Source organism: Phyllobates terribilis, unplaced genomic scaffold (assembly GCF_046119375.1).
Source record: "Phyllobates terribilis strain yellow unplaced genomic scaffold, ASM4611937v1 Scaffold_17__1_contigs__length_24005725, whole genome shotgun sequence".
In the NCBI taxonomy this organism is placed as follows: domain Eukaryota; kingdom Metazoa; phylum Chordata; class Amphibia; order Anura; family Dendrobatidae; genus Phyllobates; species Phyllobates terribilis.
Genome location: NW_027362777.1, coordinates 12928573 through 12945699, shown reverse-complemented (window position 1 = coordinate 12945699; position 17127 = coordinate 12928573).

Genomic DNA, 17127 nt, shown 5'->3' with positions numbered 1-17127 from the left:
GGTCACATGATCAGGGGCCTCAGTGGATGCAGGACTCTGCTGTGCTGGTTGTCATGGTGCTGGATGAGCTGAAGTTTATGTGTGGGGTCAGGAGGGGTTTACAGTGTGGATGTAGCAGAGCCGCGTGTGTACGAGGTGTACGGAGCAGAGCCGTGTGTGTACGAGGTGTACGGAGCAGAGCCGCGTGTGTACGAGGTGTACGGAGCAGAGCCGCGTGTGTACGAGGTGTACGGAGCAGAGCCGCGTGTGTACGAGGTGTACGGAGCGGAGCCGCGCGTGTACGAGGTGTACGGAGCGGAGCCGCGTGTGTACGAGGTGTACGGAGCGGAGCCGCGTGTGTACGAGGTGTACGGAGCGGAGCCGCGTGTGTACGAGGTGTACGGAGCGGAGCCGCGTGTGTACGAGGTGTACGGAGCAGAGCCGCGCGTGTACGAGGTGTACGGAGCGGAGCCGCGCGTGTACGAGGTGTACGGAGCGGAGCCGCGCGTGTACGAGGTGTACGGAGCAGAGCCGCGCGTGTACGAGGTGTACGGAGCAGAGCCGCGCGTGTACGAGGTGTACGGAGCAGAGCCGCGCGTGTACGAGGTGTACGGAGCAGAGCCGCGCGTGTACGAGGTGTACGGAGCAGATCCGCGCGTGTACGAGGTGTACGGAGCAGAGCCGCGTGTGTACGAGGTGTACGGAGCAGAGCCGCGTGTGTACGAGGTGTACGGAGCAGAGCCGCGCGTGTACGAGGTGTACGGAGCAGAGCCGCGCGTGTACGAGGTGTACGGAGCAGAGCCGCGCGTGTACGAGGTGTACGGAGCAGAGCCGCGCGTGTACGAGGTGTACGGAGCGGAGCCGCGCGTGTACGAGGTGTACGGAGCGGAGCCGCGCGTGTACGAGGTGTACGGAGCGGAGCCGCGTGTGTACGAGGCGTACGGAGCGGAGCCGCGTGTGTACGAGGCGTACGGAGCGGAGCCGCGTGTGTACGAGGCGTACGGAGCGGAGCCGCGCGTGTGCGAGGCGTACGGAGCGGAGCCGCGCGTGTGCGAGGCGTACGGAGCGGAGCCGCGCGTGTGCGAGGCGTACGGAGCGGAGCCGCGCGTGTGCGAGGCGTACGGAGCAGAGCCGCGCGTGTGCGAGGCGTACGGAGCAGAGCCGCGCGTGTACGAGGCGTACGGAGCAGAGCCGCGCGTGTGCGAGGCGTACGGAGCAGAGCCGCGCGTGTACGAGGCGTACGGAGCAGAGCCGCGCGTGTACGAGGCGTACGGAGCAGAGCCGCGCGTGTACGAGGCGTACGGAGCAGAGCCGCGCGTGTACGAGGCGTACGGAGCAGAGCCGCGCGTGTACGAGGCGTACGGAGCAGAGCCGTGTGTACGAGGTGTACGGAGCGGAGCCGCGTGTGTACGAGGTGTACGGAGCAGAGCCGCGTGTGTACAGAGCGGAGCCGCGTGTGTACGCGCTGTACGGAGCGGAGCCGCGTGTGTACGAGGTGTACGGAGCAGAGCCGCGTGTGTACGAGGTGTACGGAGCAGAGCCGCGTGTGTACGAGGTGTACGGAGCAGAGCCGCGTGTGTACGAGGTGTACGGAGCGGAGCCGGGCGTGTACGAGGTGTACGGAGCGGAGCCGGGCGTGTACGAGGTGTGCGGAGCCGAGCGTGTACGAGGTGTACGGAGCGGAGCCGGGCGTGTACGGAGCGGAGCCGGGCGTGTACGAGGTGTACGGAGCGGAGCCGGGCGTGTACGAGGTGTACGGAGCGGAGCCGGGCGTGTACGAGGTGTACGGAGCGGAGCCGCGCGTGTACGAGGTGTACGGAGCGGAGCCGCGCGTGTACGAGGTGTACGGAGCGGAGCCGCGCGTGTACGAGGTGTACGGAGCGGAGCAGCGCGTGTACGAGTTGTACGGAGCGGAGCCGGGTGTGTATGAGGCGTACGGAGCGGAGCCGCGTGTGTACGAGGCGTACGGAGCGGAGCCGCGTGTGTACGAGGCGTACGGAGCGGAGCCGCGTGTGTACGAGGCGTACGGAGCGGAGCCGCGTGTGTACGAGGCATACGGAGCAGAGCCGCGCGTGTACGAGGTGTACGGAGCGGAGCCGTGCATGTACGAGGTGTGCGGAGCCGCGCGTGTACGATGTGTGCGGAGCCGCGTGTGTACGAGGTGTATGGAGCGGAGCCGCGCGTGTACGAGGTGTACGGAGCGGAGCCATGTGTGTACAAGGCGTATGGAGCGGAGCCGTGTGTACGTGGTGTACGGAGCGGAGCCGCGCGTGTACGAGGTGTACGGAGCGGAGCCATGTGTGTACGAGGCGTATGGAGCGGAGCCGTGTGTACGTGGTGTACGGAGCGGAGCCGTGTGTGTGCGAGGTGTACGGAGCAGAGCTGCGCGTGTACGGGGTGTACAGAGCGGAGCTGTGTGTACGGAGCGGAGCCAGGTGTGTACGAGGTGTATCGAGCGGCCAAAAGCAAAGCCCTCGAGGTGTGAAGAACATACGACCCCCTAAAGTGACCCCATTTCGGACACTGTACCCACCAGGGAAGTCATCTGAGGGTGTAATGGGCGTTCTTACGTTCTTATCCCACAGGTGTCTCACTGATTTCTTTACCACTCGTTTGTGTGTAAATAATATTACATTTGCTCAGAGCCGCAGCGAGGGGTTCAGCCAGGGGTGGACACACCACCGATGCAGCCGCACCCGGGCCCAGAGGTGGAGGGGGGCCCATGCAGGAAGGGGCGTAATGCTCAGGCAGTAGACCACACAGCTGCTATGGGGCCCCTTGAGTCAGGGCTGATGCTGCTTAACCCCGTCCACTCCCACCCGTAATGATTTTTGATACCCTGGGCAGAGTGCGGGCATTGAAAAATGGGGCATGTCATGCAGGAGAGAGGCTGCTGGCCAATGAACTCTTCCCCATCAGACTGATGAGAGCGCTCATTGGCTACTGTGTCTGTCCTCCTGCAGGGTCTTAAGCCCCCGTCTCACATAGCGAGATCGCTAGCGAGATCGCTGCTGTGTCACGGTTTTGGTGACGCAACAGCGACCTCACCAGCGATGTCGCTATGTGTGACACTTTGCAACGATCAGGCCCCTGCTGTGACGTCGCTGATCGCTGCAAAGTGTCCTGGACCATTTTTTGGTCGTTGCTCTCCCGCTGGTCAGCACACATCGCTGTGTGTGACCAGCGGGAGCAGCGATCAGGCTGGTAACTATGGTAAACATCGGGTTTCTAGGGGCACACGCGCACCTAGTAACCCGTTGTTTATCATGGTTACGAGCCTGCTACAGTGAGCGGTAACCTCCCGCTCACTGTAGCAGAGTGGTAACCATGATAAACAACGGGTTACTAGGTGCGCATGTGCCCCTAGTAACCCGATGTTTACCATAGTTACCAGCCTGCTCCTGCTTCAGCAGGCTCGTAACCAGGAGCAGGACATCGTGGAAAGATTCTTTCCACGATGTCGCTGCTCCCCTGATCGTTGGTGAGCCTGCCTGTTTGACAGCTCACCAGTGACCACATAGCGACGCAGCAACGATCCCTGACAGGTCGTGTCGTTGTCGGGATCATTGCAGCGTCGCTATAGTGTGACGGGGCCTTTACAGTGGGTCTTCTGCCTCCTGCGGTTCCTTTCCCAGCAGCATTTCCTCAAAGAGTAGAGGGTGGGGGAGGAGAGTCCACAGCATCGGACCGCACGCAGGGGCAGGAAGCTGAAATCAGTCCTGTCTGCTGTGTCCCCTCCTCCACAGTGGGTTCTGCCGCCCTCTCCAGAAGACCGTGATATCATGAAAGATTAGTATATGAGTGTATGTATATGTGTGCAGGGCTGCCGCCAGGAATTTCAGGCCGCATACTGGCAAAAAATGTTCAGGCACACTTGAGACTCCGCCCAGGCTCCATCCCAGCTCCACCTCCACTCCTCAAACCTTCCACAGTCACACCGCCCACTCGTGGAAAAACTCCACTTCTGCACCACATCCTTATCAATCACACATTAAGGGTTTGTGCCCACGCTCAGGAGGCGCCTGCAACCCCGAAGCTGCGGGATAGCCGTGCGGCTTCTGCCCTCATTTTATGCAATTGAGTGGCGCAATTTTTTTTTTGTACATGCGGAGTTTCCTCATAGATGTTAGTCTGTGGAGAAAGTCCACATGTGGACCCGCAAGAGAAATTGACATGCTGCGGGTCTGAAAGATGTACTGCATGTCAGTTTCCGTGGGTGATCCATAGGTGCACAGAGTCGCATAGTGGACATGGGATTTCTAGAAATCCTATCCACTATGCTGTAACTCCAGACTGCTGAAGGTTTGATGCTGCATAAGCACGCAGTGTCAAACCCACAGCGGCTCCTGACCATGTGCACATACCCTAACAGTTCCCATAGAACACCATATCACATACATAGCAGCAGCTTTTGTTTTGGCCAAAAGATTTTGTAAGCCGCCGCCACGACAAGGTAGACTCTTCTGGCAGGGCCCTACTCTACTCTAACCTATTAAACATTTCTTAAAATATCCAGTACTCTATTTAGGTATATTTTTCTTTAAGGGAATGTGTCACATACATTTTTTCAAATAATATCACATACAAAGGGACAAAAACCGTCACACCATGGCCGGACTGCATATTACCACCACATAGTGACCAGATAATACCAGATACAAAGAATACCGACACACGATGACTAGACAACATATTATCACCACATAGTGACCAAATTATACTACATACAAGGAGGAAATACCACCACACCATGGCCGGACCACATATTACCACCACATAGTGACCGAACAACACCACATACAAGGAACAAATACCACCACACCATGACCAGACCACATATTACCACCAGATAGTGACCAAATAATACTACATACAAGGAACAATGAATTAAACCTCATACTCTTGTTCATGCATATTTGTATCCCACCCTGTATATAAACTGTTTATTGCAGGAAATTTATGTGAAAACCACCGATGTTAGGAAATACACCCGCATCTGATCTGGTGCAAAGCATAATATCCTGGCAAAGGATCATAGAGCCGCAGATATACCAAGCATTATCAATCATATCAACGGGAGGCAAATAGATGCATTATTGTAAAACAGACGAAAACAAGTATGTACAAAACACTGGTGAGATTACTGTAGAACATTGCAATGGTGAATCAGATTAGATGGAATGTACAAATCCATGCCATCCAGGAGTTGGATGTATAACAGATCAATTGCAATGGGATACGTCTGCATAGAGTCTGATGCAAAACCTGATCGTGAGGCTATAGGTATAGCAAGCATTTCTATCTGTATCAATGAAAAACAGATTGTAATGGAAATATTGAAAATATTTTCTTCTCCCCTGTCATAGATATTAAGAAGTCTCTCTCTCAGACTCCTCTTCCCTCCTCCCCTATAGTAATTGTCCACGGGAGAAGAGCTGACACTTTGGCCAGTGGCCTCTATGCAAATCAACACACATATGAGAAGGGCCTTGCAAGCAAATGCTGGCCCAAAAGCTGCTACCAAACCCAATTAACACAGGCTTGTGATAGATTTACAGCTAACTGAGAAGGTTGTATTCCCAGTGCTTCAAAGGGAATGTAACAAAGGCCTGCCGATTGCCCGAAGCCGATATGGAATATGGAATAACTAAAGTTCCATATGTCCGATAATAATGGGGCCTATATTTTGGGTAGCAGGGTCAGCTAAGGAACAATATGGATATTTAACCGTCACTGTAAGCCCCTCTGGGGAGCTGTGGCGCAAAAGTAACAAAATCACAGGGGGTATGTGGGCAGGTCTCCCCTTAGGCATAAAAGAATCCATGGAGGATGGATCAGCACTTATGTTGGAAGTTACATATTTTGTGTAGTACGGGTCACATTCGCTGAACAGGATCGGAGTGCTTCCCTCCAACTACACTGAGTCGCCCCTGCGAGCTGTATAGAGTAAGTTGAGAATTGGAAGACAACAGTAATGTGTTGCCTGACAAAGGTTTTCTATAGAGTGTGGTGTCCACTTTATGAGATGTTACTATCCCTGTCAGGAAAATATCCAGAAATGGAGTGGAAATCAAAGGTTCACTGACAGTGAATTTTAAATTTAAGGAATAGGAATTCAATTACAAAACAAATTGTGACACTAACTGGGGGTCACCTCTCCATACCAAAAGTACATCATCAACATATCTACCAAACCAAAAAATGTGCTCAAAAATGGATTATCATCAGAAAAAATGTAGATTTCTTCCCACCACGACATGTACAGAATAGCCAAAGATGGTGAGAATTTGTAGCCCATGGGGGCTCTAAGTACTTGTAAATAATATTTAGAATCAAACATAAAATTATTGTGGGACAACAAATCTTTTATGTCATAATGAACCTTTTTAAATTCACAGAATATCCACTATATTTATTTAAATAGTGTTGAATGGCAATAATGGCCAATGCGTGAGGGATGGAGGAATACAGGTTGACAACATTGCTGGTGACAAACCTATATTCTTCCTGCCACACGAACCTGTCAAAAACCCTCAGGACAGACGTAGTATCTTTCACATAGCCTGGTGTTTGAATAACCAGAGAATACAAATGTTCACCAGCCATTGGCTTAAATTCTCATTCAATGAACCCATACCCAAGATAATAGGGCGAAGGGTGGGGGGGGGGTACCCTAGTGTGTTTTGGGGAGCCCATGAAAAATGGGATAATCAGGTAACAGCCAGCGCTGAATTTTGTTATTAAACACCGACAAATAAATGCCTTCCTCCAGAATAGTGGACAACATTGTTTTACACAAATTGGTAGGATTCATAGAGACCACCGGAGCAGATTTCATATATCAACAGTTCTAATAGCACATACTCCGGGGGAACAAAACATTTTGTGTCCATACAGAATAATGATCTCACACATTTTTCTTTCTTTGGTCTTGAAAAAGTTAATTAACCGGTAAGGGGTGGAAACAGACAGAAACACCTTAATATGCGTGAAGCCTTCTGGATCTGACGTGTAAATACTAAATACCCTTCGGGTAATGAATTTCCGCAATGATCTGTTTTACATCTATTGATGAAATCCATACTGGTTTATTCCCAGCAGACCATCTATATGGTGACATTCCAGGTTTTCTGAATTTATTTTGTGTTTTTCCGGTTATTATTTGCCGGTGTACTTATTTGCCTTTCTGTATATTGCGCTATCATCGCTGATTCATCTTCGCAGAACGCACATAAATTATGCAAATATCTTAAAGATTTTTCAGCAATGACGGAGTATTTCTATTGCAATGTTCTGCAGCTTATTTATCTTCCATTTCTCATATATTTATTTTTGTCAGTTTTTTCGCAATATAATTCACTGATTTGTTTTTCGTTGATACAGCTAGAAATTCCCGCTACATCCACAGCTTCACGATTCAGTTCTGCATCAGATATTTGTTTTGTCAGTTTTATTATAATGTAATTACCTGTTTTTCGTTGATACAGATAGAAATGCTTGCTCCATCTATAGCCTCACGATCAGGTTTTCCATCAGACTCTATGCAGACGTCTCCCATTGCCATTGATCTGTTATACATTCAGCTCTTGGATATCATGGATTTGTACACTCCATATAATATGATTCGCCATTACAATGCTCCACAGTAATCTGATTCGCCATTACAATGCTCCACAGTAATCTGATTCGCCATTACAATGCTCCACAGTAATCTGATTCGCCATTACAATGCTCCACAGTAATCTCACCAGTGTTCTGTACTTGTTCTCGTCTGTTTTACAATGATGCATCTATTTGCCTCCTGGTGATATTACAGATAATGCTCGGTATATCTGCGGCTCTATGATCGTTTGCCAGGATATTATACTTTGCACCAGATCAGATGCGGGTGGATTTCCTTGTAAATCTTCTACTATATAATCAATTTTGATTTGCATTTTTTTCCCCTTTATATGTTCATTGTTATAGGTTTATAGTTTCTCCATATTGGTTATTGTGCATATTATTTTATATTATATTCTTACGTGTGTCAGATCGATAAGAACAATATTTCTATTCACAATTTAGACATTGATGCGTTTTCTCTGTTTATTGGACATTGTTATTGTGATGCTCTATACTGAATCTATCATCCATCTCATGCATACATGTTCCTGTCCCTCTATAATCAGTATATCCTCCCACTTTCCGTTGCTATAGTTGATGGCATTTGCAATGTTCTGACCCTGTGATCTCACACCTGTACACTTAATCTCGGTGTTGTGTTCCTATATGGGATAATCCCCTGGCAGCTAACACCGGTGGTCTTCACACAAATGTCCTGCAATAAACAGTTCATATACAGAGGGGGATACGGATATACATGAATAAGAGTATGAGGTCTAATTCTATCTTATTTTTCACCATCATGGTGTTTTGCATTTCTGGCTTGTTGTGTGACGCTTGTAATGATCATCTTGTCTGTATTTGATCTCGTTGCCTTCAATGTGAACTGTGGCTTGGATTTTCTTCACACCTTTTGCATGTCTAATTGATTTCTCATTTCATGTCATGTGACTCCATTGTGCTTGTATATATATATATATGACTTCATTGTCCTTTTCTCATCTGCTATAACTATGGGCAGAACCCTAGCGCCAGAAACACATAAGAATTTTAATTATTATTATTTTTTTAAATGATCCAATAATTTTTTTTCATATTTTACCTGTTGGAGTGCTGATTTTCTCCTTTTTGTTTTCTTCATATGGCTGTGCTCACCAGCGGGACCGGCACCCTTCAGTGGACTATCTTCACCCTGTTTGGATTCAGCGTTGCAGCTCCCTAACCCTCCCTCCTGTTTCTTCGCAATATTTTAACACGTATCCTAGGCCTCGATGTTCCCCATACAAACTTGCTGTTAGAATTGTTGAGACGGGAGAAAAAGGTCTGAGGAACGCAGACCGGAACGGTCTGAAATATATAAAGAAGATCTGGTAAAATGTCCATTTTGATCACACTAATACGACCAAACCAGGACAAAGGTTTCAAGTTATAATTCATTCGATTTTTAACCATTTGTTCAAGGATGGGGGATATCATTTAAACCAGTGGTCCCCAACCTTTTTTGCACCAGGGACCGGCTTGAAGCAAGATCATTTTTCCATGGCCCAGCAAGGAGGGGGTGGGGTGGGCGGGGCTTTGGTCATATGGGGGCGAGGTAATGGAGGGATTTGGAGTTTAGTGCATACTTATCATATAGTGTAGACCAGGTCCCCGCCAGGAGCTATGCCAGGAGCCCCACATAATGTGCTGTGCCAGGAGCCGCATCACTGAGGCCCCATCACGCCCTGCAGCAGGACAGGGCAGCTGTCCTGACAGCTGCTGTTCAGCTGCATTTACTTCATCCCAGGGGCGGACACAGACTGTAGTGGGCCCCTGTGCAAGAAATTTTTGGGGGCCCCCCCCGCCCTTCATAAGGCAACAAAGTTATGTAAACATAACCCCCCCATGTGCATCTCTCACCCCCCCATGTGCAGCTCACCCCGTGCATCTCTCATCCCCCTCCGTGCATCTCTCATCCCCCTCCGTGCATCTCTCATCCACCCCCCGTGCATCTCTCATCCCCTCCGTGCATCTCTCACCCCCCCGTGCATCTCTCATCCACCCCCCGTGCATCTCTCATCCCCCCCGTGCATCTCTCACCCCCCGTGCATCTCTCATCCACCCCCGTGCATCTCTCATCCCCCCCGTGCATCTCTCACCCCCCCGTGCATCTCTCACCCCCCCGTGCATCTCTCATCTCTCCCCTCCCTCCCATGTGCATCTCTCCCCTCCCCCCATGTGCATCTCTCATCTCTCCCCTCCCCCCATGTGCATCTCTCATCTCTCCCCTCCCCCCATGTGGATCTCTCATCTCTCCCCTCCCCCATGTGCATCTCTCATCTCTCCCCTCCCCCCCATGTGGATCTCTCATCTCTCCCCTCCCCCATGTGCATCTCTCATCTCTCCCCTCCCCCCCATGTGGATCTCTCATCTCTCCCCTCCCCCATGTGCATCTCTCATCTCTCCCCTCCCCCCATGTGCATCTCCCATTCCCCCCACTCCTAGTTAATTGTATTTAAAAAAAAATAAAACTTGTTATACTTACCCCCATGCTATCCCTGCAGAATCCTGGCGCTCGTCCAAATCGCTGACACCAGGTTCTCCTGACTTCCGGCCATGTGACGGCGCCGTCACATGACCGGAAGTCAGGGGAATCATGAAGGTGCTGCCGCAGCAGCGCAGCGCTAAGATGTCCCGGACCCGGCGCTTAGCATGCGGCCGGGGGCCCCATGAGGAGAGAGACGCACAAGAGGGGGGCTCCGAGGGGGCTCCTACCGGCCGGGCCCCATACTGGAGTCAGGGCAGTCATGCCCTGATGGCGGCCCTGCTGGAGGCTGGAGGGGCCCCCTCTCCCCGCGGACCGGCTGAAAAACCCCAACGGCCCGGTCCTGGTCCGCGGACCGGCGGTTGGGGACCTCTGATTTAAACGATACAGATCATCCAAGTTCCCCAGAATTTGTATGCCCAGGTACTTAATTATGTCTTTCTGACGCTTAAAGGGGAAGTTAGAAATTAGTTATTGTGTCAGTTCAGGGTTAAAAGTTATGTTCATGGCTTCTGTTTTAGAATAGTTGACTTTAAAATTGCTTACATGGCCGAGTTATTCGAATTCCTTTATTATAGAGGGAAATGAGATCATTGGGTTTGAAACATAGAGCAACAAGTCATCTGCATGTAGAGCTAGTTTATAGTGGTGTGAGTCTATAGTAACTCCACTAATATCTGGATTTGTGTGTAATGCTACCGCTAATTGGTCCATCACCAATGTGTATGGCAGAGGTGATAAAGGACACCCTTGTCTCGTCCCCTTTTTAATAGAAAATGTGTCATATAGAAGGCCGTTTACCCTATCGCTTTAGGGTCAATGTATAACGATAGAATTTTAGATAACAAGAAAGAGTCCAACCTAATTTGTGGTAGGGTGCTCTTCAAGAAAGTCCAATGCACTGTGTCGAACGCTTTTTTAGCGTAGACAGAAACAAGGCACATTGGGATCCCCTGTTTTTTGCATGTGAAATTAACGTTTTATTTTTATTATCACGAGCTTCTCTACCCTTAATGAATCCAACCTGATCGTTGCTGACAATTGAGGGTAGATAGTGGGAGAGCCGTGTTGTAACCACTTTAGAGAATATTTTACATTATTTAATGATATTGGATGAATATTAGGGCAGGTATTTGGTTCTTTTCCAGGCTTTGATGAAACCATTATATGAGCCTTAAGTGATTGGGGGGCAAAAGGGGGAGTCTTCTGAGATATTATCGAACACTTTGGCTAAAAATGGTAATAACTGGGGGGGAAAACATCTTATAAAATCTATTATTGAATCCATCTGGCCCAGGGCTCTTCCCGATAGGGAATGATTTAATGTCCTCTCCTATCTCTTGTTCAGTGAATGCTTTGTCTAGTATCTCCTGCTCAGGGGTCTGTAAGGAAGGAAAGTCAGTGTCCATAATATATTTGTCATTTTTAGTTTCAAGAATATTAGGTGGCATGTCGTGGTATTGTCCATGAATATTATATAGTGAACTATAAAAGAAACTAAATGCTTCCGCTATATCAATGGGGTTATGAATTTCTGGCCCGGGTGCCCCTTTTATTTTGGATATGTATGTCCTTTACACGTGTGGATGTAACCTCCTTGCCAATGAGCAACCACATTTATTTGCGAATTCGTACGAGTACCTTCACATGTGATCTTGGCATTTTGTGTACGTTTGATCTAGTAAAGACCTTCGCTCCTTTCTTTTTTTCAATCAGATCATTTTTATTTTACAAAACAAAGAATTACCAACATTTCTTTTTTTTAAATAAACTTTGTGACAAAGAAAAAGAAATAAAAACCAGTAAAGAATACAAGAACCGGTTTACAATGATATAAATCCCAATATCGCTCTATAGTGCAATGTTTTGGAACAGTAATTTGTACATTTGTACATAAATATCTGAATACTTCCTAAAGGCTTATTTTTTTCCCTATTGGGACATCAAAAGAAAAAGGATATATCTAAGAAGGGCCAATTGTGTGGACTGAGACAATTATTATTTGCTGACACCTTGGGTATAAGGATATAAATTCCTGGCTTACTGTAAGGAAATGGACAAACGATCCAGGATAGTATTTCTGTGAAGGTTCTTTGAAGCAATACCTGGGGTATTTAACCATTGCTCCCATATTTATATGAATTTCTTGAGAGCGTTCCTTTAATATAAGATCCCCTTTCCAAGCATAGAGTGTTATTTATCCTGGATCTTAGTTCTGTTATCGTTAGGGGAGAATTGTCTATCCAATGTAGTGCCAACAACTTTCTGGCTTGGAATAATATTCCTGACCTATCTACTGCCATATGGAGTCTGGGTCTACGTCCTCTCCCAGGAGTCCTAGGATACAGATTTTAGGTTCCAACTGAAGTTGTATCCCAAATACAGATAGTACAAGAGTGATCACCCCCTTCCAGTAGTCGCCAATATTCCCACATCATATGCATCAGGTGGGCATCATTTTGACCACATCTAGGACATGTGTCATCCGTTTGTATTTCAATTTTAAATAAAATACTTGGGGATCTATATACCCTATGAATGAGAAGAATTCGGGACAATCTTTGTGACTCCGACAATGAAAGTGTCTGTGTCAAATCCAGTATTTCCCCCATTGCTCCTCAGATAACAGACCCACATCCTCCTCCCATTTTGTCTTAACTATCAATATTATCCAAATGTAGGGCCAGTAACTGCCTATAAATAAGGGTTAATAGACCTTTTGTATCCACTGCTTTAGCAATGGTATCTATTGGGTGATGTCTATCAATCAGTATGGCGTTTATTCTAATACCCCTATTCTCCCACTCACTAACATTTTTTAGTTTATGTAGCTCTGGTAAGTTATAGTTGTGCCATAAAGGAGTATAATTTGTGTACTTTCCAATTCCAAGAATATTTTTACTCCTATCCCACGCCTTATATATTAACTTTAGTGTACGACATTTTAAATAATTTTCTCGAGGAGGCCCCATATCTAGTACCGAGAATGGAAGCTTCCACTTGGTTCCTTCCGTAAGTAAATGCCCTGAAATACCACAATATTTATCCCATCCATGAACCTACTTTAGCTCCATTCTAGCATTAAGCCGGTCTGTGTATACCTGGAGGGAAGCAGATCGTTTATGTTGTTTGTCAAGGAGATCAATCCGCTCAAGCAAATGAGGACTTTAGCTGTTCTCTCCGTTTTTTAGCTTTTATCTATGTTTTATTATTATTATACTTCTGAGGACACATGTGAGTGCTTCCCATTTAAATGGTAAGGCAGTTTCATCATGCTCATACATTTGAAGGAGTCTATACTCAAGAAGGTCTGAGACACAGAGTGAGTCTTTCAGCAGATTATCATTTAGGTTCCAACATCTGAAGCCTTGGTGGAGTCCGGCATAGTCAGATCTATAATATAACGGGAGATGCATGTCTCTGTCTGAAGCCTTTATAGACTGTGCCGTTACAGGTAAGAGGAGTGTGTATGGCGCCGGAGATCACGGTATGCGTAGACACTGAACGCATACTGCGATCTCCCGGCGCCATACTTACCTGACCGGAAGGAGCATTGCCGCGTCGCCTCTCTTCGCCGGAGACTGGGGCAGGAGTGAAGGTGTCGGAATCAGCACATTCACGTAGCGCTATCCAGCGCCATTTTACTGAAGACACATTTGCAGTGTGTCTTCAGCAAAATGGCGCCGGACAGCGCGGTATGGGCATGTGCGTACTCCGGAGCCGCACTCCTTCCCCAGCCTCCAGCAGAACAGAACACTTCAGTGCTGGAGCACAGAGAAGAAAGGTAAGATTAAGTGTTTATTTTTTTGTATGTGTGCAGCGTGAAAGGGATGAGGGGTGCCATACATACCAGGATTGGGGGGTGATGGGGCCACACATATCAGGATTGGGGGATGAGGGGTACCAAGCATACCAGGATTGGGGGATGAGGGGTACCATGCATACCAGGATGAGGGGTACCACACATACCAGGATTGGGGGGGTGAGGGGTGCCATACATACCAGTATAGTGATGAGGAGTGCCATGCATACAAGGATTGGTGGGTGAGGGGTGCCATGCATACCAGAATAGGGGTGAGGGGTACCATACATACCAGGATAGGGATGGGGTACCATGCATACCAGGATAGGGATGAGGGGTACCCTTCATACCAGGATAGGAATGCGGGATACCATGCATACCAGGATAGGGATGAGGGGTACCATACATACCAGGATAGGAATGAGGGGTGTCATACATACCAGGATAGGGGATAGGGCGCCATGCATACCAGGATAGGGATGAGGGAGCCATATATACCATGATTGGGGATGAGGCGTGCCATGCATACCAGGATGAGGAATTGGGTGCCATGCATACCAGGTTTCTGGGATGAGGAGGCCATACATACCAGAATTGGGATGAGGGGTGCCATGTATACCAGGATGAGGGATGGGGTGTCATGCATACCAGGATAGGGATGAGGGGTACCCTACATACCAGGATAGGAATGCGGGGTACCATGCATACCAGGATAGGGATGGGGGGTACCATACATACCAGGATAGGAATGTGGGGTACCATGCATACCAGGATGAGGGGTACCATGCATACCAGAATAGGGATGAGGGGTACCATGCATACCAGTATAGGGATGAGGGGTGCCATACGCACTAGGATAGGGGATTGGGTGCCATATATACCAGTATTGGGGATGAGGCATGCATTGCATACCAGGATGAGCGATTGGGTGCCATGCATACCAGGTTTCTGAGATGAGGAGGCCATACATACCATAATTGGGATGAGGGGTGCCATGTATACCAGAATGAGGGATGGGGTGCCATGCATACCAGGACGAGTGGTACCATACATACCAGGATAGGGATGAGGGGTACCATGCATACCAGGATAGGAATGAGGGGCACCATGCATACCAGGAAGAGGGATGGGGTGACATGCATACCAGGAAGAGGGATGGGGTGACATGCATACCAGGATTGGGGGATGAGTGGTGCCATGCATACCAGGATAGGGATGAGGGGTACCATGCATACCAGGATAGGAATGAGGGGCACCATGCATACCAGGAAGAGGGATGGGGTGCCATGCATACCAGGATTGGGGGATGAGTGGTGCCATGCATACCAGGATGAGGGATTTGGTACCATACATATCAGGATTGGGATGAGGGGTGCAATGTATACCAGATTTGGAATGAGAGGTGCCATGCATACCAAGATTGGGGATGAGGAGTGCCATGCATACCAGGATTGGGGATGAGGGGTGCAATGCATACCAGGATTGGGGGTGAGGGGTGCTATGCATAACAGGATTGGGAATGAGGGGTGTCATGTATACCAGGATGGGGATGAGGGGTGCCATGCATACCAGGATGGGGATGAGGGGTGCCATGCATACCGGGATAGGATGATGGGGGCAGCAGAAATACCAGGAGGGGGGCAGCACATACCCGCATGGGAGACTATATACCAATAAAAATGCTCGTCACCCGGGCGTAGAACGGGTTCAATAGCTAGTTACAATATACAGGAGCATGATCTGACCATACAGCAGTTCCTACCTGAGATGGAGGTTGCCATGTAGGCAAGTGACGGCTAATTAAGAAAAGGACTATATGGCTATGCATATTGTGTAAAGGAGAATAATAGGTATAATCCTTTACGTCTGGATGTAGTATCCTCCATACATCAACCGGTTGAGACCAAAGCACAATTAGCAAAGCTTTTGTTTGTGTTTTAGATTGGTGACTCCAGCCCAGGGAACCGTCTAAAGAAGGATCCAAGACAAAATTAAAGTCACCTCCAATGATGATAAGGTCCTCCGCAAAATATTTTAGTTTGTTTAAGTAATGACGGCATGTCTTAATTTGGTCACAATTAGGGAGATAGAAGTTTGCCAAAGTCAAAATTTTGGAGTAGACGGAGATCTTAACAAACACGAACCTCCTCTCCGTGTCAGACAGTGTTTCTACAATAGTATGCAGCAGTGATCTGTGGCGGCCGATACTCAGCACCTTAGACTTCAAAACAGCATTTTTCTGGGACGCCAAGATGAATAATATCTATTAGTTAACTGGGGTACAGTATATAATCGCCTCTAAAGTGTGACTCCTGAAGAAAGAGAAAATGTACGTGCTGTTTATGCCTACGATAAAATACCTGAGCTCCTTTCTCTGGAACATTAAGTCCTCTAACATTCAATGAACAAGTTTTGAGTTGTGCCATATTATATGAAAAAAAGGGGGAATGGAAGAGAGAAAGATTAAGAGAAAAGAGGAAGTATAGACGGTAGATAGTAACGTCTACCTCTCAGTGTCTAAGAAGTATAGATTATGAATATATCAAAACAGTAGGAAATTGCGAAACAAGCAGATCCCAATGCAAGTCCCTAACTGGGGGTTGTCTTTACAGGCGTAAGTCAAACTTTCAGTTCTAGGATTCCTAATAGGGGGAACCATGGAATATAAAGCAAGTAATGTAATACAGCCTGATATTACAGTAGTATCATGTGAACTCAACTTATATGCCGGTCTAAGATCTTATATGAACTTAGACATTCTATATAGTGGAAGAGTGGCACCTAATGCTCTATTTAGATGTATCTAATTATATGCTTAAAGAAATAAGTAAGCATCTGCAAACTGTCTCTCATCAGGAAAGACAAGATTCATTTCAGGAGCTCATATGATTAGCAGGTTCCTTTCCCATCTGTCTGCGTCACCATCAAGTTCCTGATCCATTGAACACCTTCTGCGACGTGCTGGAACTCTCTGTGGCAATGGTGGATCAGGTGGCCAGTCAGATATATGGAATGTCCAGGGCATCACAGAAAGGTCTCATGTTGCTTGGATCTTTGAAAATATACAGCTGGAATGGGTACCCCCAGGAGTACATCAGGCCATTTTCCCGGATGGCATCAAGTAGTGGTTTCAATACCCTTCTTTTAGCAAGTGTCATTCAGGATAGATCTGTGAGCAATTATATGTGTTTTCCATTTAAATCACCAGGATCCAACT